Source organism: Pristiophorus japonicus, unplaced genomic scaffold (assembly GCF_044704955.1).
Source record: "Pristiophorus japonicus isolate sPriJap1 unplaced genomic scaffold, sPriJap1.hap1 HAP1_SCAFFOLD_45, whole genome shotgun sequence".
Lineage (NCBI taxonomy): Eukaryota > Metazoa > Chordata > Chondrichthyes > Pristiophoridae > Pristiophorus > Pristiophorus japonicus.
This window is the reverse complement of record NW_027254352.1, coordinates 3,807,325-3,814,324: the sequence shown is the minus strand read 5'-3', so window position 1 is coordinate 3,814,324 and position 7,000 is coordinate 3,807,325. Positions and strand designations below refer to the sequence as shown.

The following is a 7,000-nucleotide window of genomic DNA, read 5'->3' as shown; positions in this document are numbered from 1 at the left end:
TTTGGCAGCCTTGGAGGCGGGGCAGTTCTTACGAACGTACCCCACCTCCCTACAGGCATGTCACCGCGCGCCGTCCGACGTCAAGAAGACGCGGTAGGCAGTCCCCTCATGCACCACATTGAATGATCCCTCCGGCGTCACCTCCCGCGCCAGCTGGACAAAGAGCTGGCGGCGGAAGGAGAACACGTGGCGCAGGCTGCTCTCCCTGAGGCCGAGCGCTATGGGGTTAATCCCTGACTTACCTCCCCCAGTTGGTGTAGGTGAGGGAGGAGGAGCTCAGTGAGAACAAACGGCGGGATGTTTGAGAGAATGACCCTCTGCGCAGTGGCCTCGAGAGGGTCCATCGACAGGAACGTCCCGCCCACCGTGTGCCCCTTTTCGAGGGCCAGGGACACCGCCCGCTCTGAACCCAGGAAGAACAAAGCCTTCCCAGACATTTTGATTCTGCGACAATGGCCGAGGGGACGACTACCCCAGCTATCGCCCGCAGGCACTCCTCAATGCTCATTGTGGGATGTGTGTAGTTATTGACCCCATATTTCTTAGTTATTAGTCTAAATGGTGGCAGGGCAGCAGGAGGCGCAGGAGGCGCTGTGGCTATGGATGCCGCCTGCGCATAAGTCTTCGCTGGCCCTGTCACCGGCGTGGATGGTGTCGCCATCACGGGGTCGCTTTAAGGTCTGCACTCACCCCAAAGTCACAGGCGTTAATGTTCTTAACGGGCTCGTTTAATATATGAGCAGAGGGAGCTCTTAAGGAGGCACACCTCTCCCCCAGTTAACGATTTGGGGAGGGGCCTTTCTCACTCTGCTCAGTTGTCTTAATTTGTTTAGTTAAAGAGGAAAGGGGCTCTCAGAGAGAGAGAGGGGAGAGACAGAGATAGTGACAGAGTGAGAGAGCGAGGGGGTGGGAAAGAGGGAAGCTGTGAGGGCAACTCTCCCCTCACAGCGATGAGCAGCTGTTGCTGGGATGTACCCCCCAGATGGTGAAAGGACAAAGTCTTAAGAATGGTCTTCGGGTGGAGGGAGAAGATGTCTTCACCTGTGGCAACTGGAGCCACCCAGGCACAGTACTCCAAACGATGCTAATTGGGGTGATTAACAAATCTTCAGCAAGGTAGCTCCAGCTATCCCAGGCTAGGCAATGGGGGAGGGGTGCTTCAGTGGTGTGTGGGGCCGAGTTTTTAGCAAGACCCCCACACACACTTCCACACACACACAACACCGCGATGTTCCGGGCCTCAAATACATCTTCTTTCCTCCCCTCACTGATAACACAAAGTCTTTAGGGGAATGCACCAGTACACCCATCTGTCAAAGATTGTAGAATCTCCCTCCTTCCACACTGGATGGATATAGAATTGTTCATTTCCCGCTCTCTCCAACTCTCTCTAGTACTGATAAAGATGCTGTTTTCTGCTCTCCTCCTCTCCCTCTGGATGGTGAATTGTAGTAAGCCCCTTCCTCCTCTTCCTGGGCTGGTTCTCAGGGTTCACAGGTCTACAGGCATTTGCCTTTTGCCCATCTCAAGGCGACAGAACCGTTCTGTCTGTCTGTTCCTGCTCATGAGCATTTACGGGAACAGGCCTCCGGTTCATCGCTTATCAGCAAACCAAGAAACACAAATAAACAGAAAGATGTGCCTCTCCACCCCGTCGGCAAAGAAGCAATAACTTTTTTATTCCAAATAATTCTCAAACCTTGCGATTCTGTGTGGATTTGTTTCATTATAAAGATTTGATTTTACACGTGACTAAAAACCGAATAAAAATTATGAAAAACACTGGGATCGAACCCGCGACTTTGGCGTTATTAGCACCACGCTCTAACCAACTGAGCTAACCGGCCACAAATTGTGTTAAAGTTGCGTGAAAGCCAGTCTGAGGGGATTGTGTTTCCGACTCACACTGGGTGACAGATTTACTGCAAAAACATTGAACACATCACATCGCTTAAACATTGTTCACTGTTCCTCTACAACACTGCGCAGAGTGTAAATAGAACGTAACAGAAAAAGAGCGCTAAATCTAAAAACAATTCATGTTGAAAATTATTATCACGCAATCGCTGAACAGCCCACTGTCCCGATATAAAATCAGCCACTCCCCTCAGAATGAAGGGAACGCGAAATAACCAAAAATTGCTGAAACACGGGATTGAGCCATGAACCATCTGGATCTTCAGTCAAACGCCTTCCCAAATGAACTATTTCGGTCTGACAGTGAACGAAGCAAAGTTTTCTCACACCTTTTTGAAAGAAAACCTGACCCCGGAAGGAATTGCCCCACCCACTCTGTCCTCGTTTCGGGACAATGGGTCCCAAACACATCTCAGAGCTCAGGTTGTGTCAATGTAAAGTATAATGATACCGAAAATCTTAATGCTCATGTTCCGTTATCAGTGCCCACGATCCAGGCAATGGTCTTGTAGACGTTGCTAAGTTCAAAATGTGTATTTTTTCGCACTGGCAATGAATTAACTGATATCTGTGCTGTGATCAACTAGGTTACTTAGGGTGATGTCGTGCAAGAACGTAATGGAAGCCTAATTATAACGGTGATTGTTCTCACACTGCAGTTAAATGTTGGCAAATTTACAGTGTCAATCAGCAATTCAATTCCACATGTTGATTTAATGTTCTGCTGAAGTGTTCATAAAGAAAGAAAGCTTGCACAACAGACACGATCTCACCGTCTTGAAGACACAGTGAAATATACTGGAGAGTTTATAACTGTTTGAGAACATAAAATGTCAGTAAAATACCCCGTTCTTTTCTCGACACTGATGGGCTGTGAAAGGGAGACCGGCCGAAGTCCCACATAGCCGCACTGACCCCGAGGCAAGGTGAAATTCTAACAGGTTCAGTCCATAGCAGTGCTATGCTGAAGAGAGATAAGTGTCGCGAATAAAGGAGAGACTTAACAATACTGATGTTGAATATCGGTTAGATCAATCACTCCATGAATTCACTGCTGGGAAATTCAGAGCTTGTAAATTGCCTGTGAACGCTAAACATAGACACACAGTGAGCCAATGTGCAATATAGGAGGGGCCCAGGCCAAATGAATGCTCGGGATAAGTTATCAGTGGCCATGGCCCAGGCATTCACTGATTCCAGTCTTGCAGACGTTGCTAAGTTTAAAATGCTGAATATTTCCACACTGGCAATGCATTGACAGATGGTAAGCTAGAGTGATGTGCCGCAAAAAATGTACACGGAAGGCTAAAGTTAGCCATGATTGGCAACATTTACGGTGTCAATCAGCACTAGTTGAGCGAGATCTCCTCATTTGCTGCTGACTTTGAAACGGAAGGCACAGAAGTGTGTGCTGTATCACTACAACGAATGATGCGCTGCTGATGGTTGGGGCAGCAAGAGTGCAGTGAGCTGTGAATTTGTTCAGGAACAGCCTTGCAGTTCAAACGGCCGAAAATACAATGTTCCCTGACCGGGAATCGAACCCGGGCCGCAGCGGTGAAAGCGCCGAAACCTAAAAACTGAACCACCAGGGAAGCTGCTACACATTTGCTTGCCAACAAGCAGACCAACACAGTCTTTCCTGCTTGCTCCTTCCAAAGTCTCACCACTTTCGCGCCAGGTAAAACTGTTCGTAGCAAATGCCATTTTTTGTGGAGAACACCAAAGATGTGTCCGCGCATCCGCAGCATCACGTGCGGGTAGGCATCCACTGAAATCTATTTCATTCTGTCCCTTTCTCGGGATTTTTCACTCTCGGTGCCGGGTGAACATTTCATTTAGTGTTTTTGTCCTGAACTGCAGTCTTTTGCCCATCTCCAGGCGACAGAACCGTTCTGGCTGTCTGTTCCTACTTTTGAGCATTTGCGGGAACAGGCCTCCGGTTCATCGTTTATCAGCAAAATAAGAAACAGAAATAAACAGAAAGATGTGCCTCTCCACCCCGTCGGCAAGTAGCAATGACTGTTATTCCAAATAATTCCCAACCCTTGGGATTCTGTGTGGATTTGTTTCATTATAAAGATTTGATTTTCAACGTGACTAAAAACCGAATAAAAATTATGAAAAACACTGGAATGACCCGTACGGGGATCGAAACCGCGACCTTGGCGTTATTAGCACCACGCTCTAACCAACTGAGCTAACCGGCCACAAGTTGTGTTAACGTTGCGTGAACGTTGCGTGAAAGCTCAGTCTGCGGGGATTGTGTTTCCAACTCACACTGGATGACAGATTTACTGCATAAACATTGAACGCATCACATCGCTTAAACATTGTTCACTGTTCATCTACAACACTGCGCAGAGTGTAAATAGAACGTAACAGAACGTAACAGCTTAATCTAAAAACAATTCCTGTTGAAAATTATTATCACGCAACCGCTGAACAGCCCACTGTCCCGATATAAAATCAGCCACTACCCTTAGAATGAAGGGAACGCGAAATAACCAAAAATTGCTGAAACACGGGATTGAGCCATGAACCATCTGGATCTTCAGTCAAACGCCTTCCCAAATGAACTATTTCGGTCTGACAGTGAACGAAGCAAAGTTTTCTCACACCTTTTTGAAAGAAAACCTGACCCCGGAAGGAATTGCCCCACCCACTCTGTCCTCGTTTCGGGGCAATGGGTCCCAAACTCATCTCAGAGCTCAGGTTGTGTCAATGTAAAGTATAATGATACCGGAAATCTTAATGCTCATGTTCCGTTATCAGTGCCCACGATCCAGGCAATGGTCTTGTAGACGTTGCTAAGTTCAAAATGTGTATTTTTTCGCACTGGCAATGAATTAACTGATAACTGTGCTGTGATCAACTAGGTTAGTTAGGGTGATGTCGTGCAAGAACGTAATGGAAGCCTAATTATAACGGTGATTGTTCTCACACTGCAGTTAAATGTTGGCAAATTTACAGTGTCAATCAGCAATTCAATTCCACATGTTGATTTAATGTTCTGCTGAAGTGTTCATAAAGAAAGAAAGCTTGCACAACAGACACGATCTCACCGTCTTGAAGACACAGTGAAATATACTGGAGAGTTTATAACTGTTTGAGAACATAAAATGTCAGTAAAATACCCCGTTCTTTTCTCGACACTGATGGGCTGTGAAAGGGAGACCGGCCGAAGTCCCACATAGCCGCACTGACCCCGAGGCAAGGTGAAATTCTAACAGGTTCAGTCCATAGCAGTGCTATGCTGAAGAGAGATAAGTGTCGCGAATAAAGGAGAGACTTAACAATACTGATGTTGAATATCGGTTAGATCAATCACTCCATGAATTCACTGCTGGGAAATTCAGAGCTTGTAAATTGCCTGTGAACGCTAAACATAGACACACAGTGAGCCAATGTGCAATATAGGAGGGGCCCAGGCCAAATGAATGCTCGGGATAAGTTATCAGTGGCCATGGCCCAGGCATTCACTGATTCCAGTCTTGCAGACGTTGCTAAGTTTAAAATGCTGAATATTTCCACACTGGCAATGCATTGACAGATGGTAAGCTAGAGTGATGTGCCGCAAAAATGTACACGGAAGGCTAAAGTTAGCCATGATTGGGAACATTTACGGTGTCAATCAGCACTAGTTGAGCGAGATCTCCTCATTTGCTGCTGACTTTGAAACGGAAGGCACAGAAGTGCGTGCTGTATCACTACAACGAATGATGCGCTGCTGATGGTTGGGGCAGCAAGAGTGCAGTGAGCTGTGAATTTGTTCAGGAACAGCCTTGCAGTTCAAACGGCCGAAAATACAATGTTCCCTGACCGGGAATCGAACCCGGGCCGCAGCGGTGAAAGCGCCGAAACCTAAAAACTGAACCACCAGGGAAGCTGCTACACATTTGCTTGCCAACAAGCAGACCAACACAGTCTTTCCTGCTTGCTCCTTCCAAAGTCTCACCACTTTCGCGCCAGGTAAAACTGTTCGCAGCAAATGGCATTTTTTGTGGAGAACACCAAAGATATGTCCGCGCATCCGCAGCATCACGTGCGGGTAGGAATCCACTGAAATCTATTTCATTCTGTCCTTTTCTCGGGATTTTTCACTCTCGGTGCCGGGTGAACATTTCATTTAGTGTTTTTGTCCTGAACTGCAGTCTTTTGCCCATCTCCAGGCGACAGAACCGTTCTGGCTGCCTGTTCCTACTTTTGAGCATTTGCAGGAACAGGCCTCCGGTTCATCGTTTATCAGCAAACCAAGAAACAGAAATAAACAGAAAGATGTGCCTCTCCACCCCGTCGGCAAGTAGCAATGACTGTTATTCCAAATAATTCCCAACCCTTGGGATTCTGTGTGGATTTGTTTCATTATAAAGATTTGATTTTCAACGTGACTAAACACCGAATAAAAATTATGAAAAACACTGGATTGACCCGTACGGGGATCGAACCCGCGACCTTGGCGCTATTAGCACGACGCTCTAACCAACTGAGCTAACCGGCCACAAGTTGTGTTAACGTTGCGTGAAAGCTCACTCTGCGGGGATTGTGTTTCCAACTCACACTGGATGACAGATTTACTGCATAAACATTGAACGCATCACATCGCTTAAACATTGTTCACTGTTCATCTCCAACACTGCGCAGAGTGTAAATAGAACGTAACAGAACGTAACAGCTTAATCTAAAAACAATTCCTGTTGAAAATTATTATCACGCAACCGCTGAACAGCCCACTGTCCCGATATAAAATCAGCCACTACCCTTAGAATGAAGGGAACGCGAAATAACCAAAAATTGCTGAAACACGGGATTGAGCCATGAACCATCTGGATCTTCAGTCAAACGCCTTCCCAAATGAACTATTTCGGTCTGACAGTGAACGAAGCAAAGTTTTCTCACACCTTTTTGAAAGAAAACCTGACCCCGGAAGGAATTGCCCCACCCACTCTGTCCTCGTTTCGGGGCAATGGGTCCCAAACACATCTCAGAGCTCAGGTTGTGTCAATGTAAAGTATAATGATACCGAAAATCTTAATGCTCATGTTCCGTTATCAGTGCCCACGATCCAGGCAATGGTCTTGTA

The 7,000-nt window shown here is 46.7% G+C and overlaps 2 non-coding genes across 2 annotated transcripts; both read right to left on the bottom strand.

The window, feature by feature from the left end:
- Positions 1-4,053: 4,053 nt before the first annotated feature.
- On the bottom strand, positions 4,054-4,127 carry trnai-aau (transfer RNA isoleucine (anticodon AAU)). The gene has a single exon. It is a non-coding gene; the product is annotated as a tRNA-Ile (tRNA).
- Positions 4,128-6,344: 2,217 nt separating this feature from the next.
- Positions 6,345-6,418, bottom strand: trnai-aau (transfer RNA isoleucine (anticodon AAU)). Its single transcript has one exon. It is a non-coding gene; the product is annotated as a tRNA-Ile (tRNA).
- Positions 6,419-7,000: the final 582 nt, after the last annotated feature.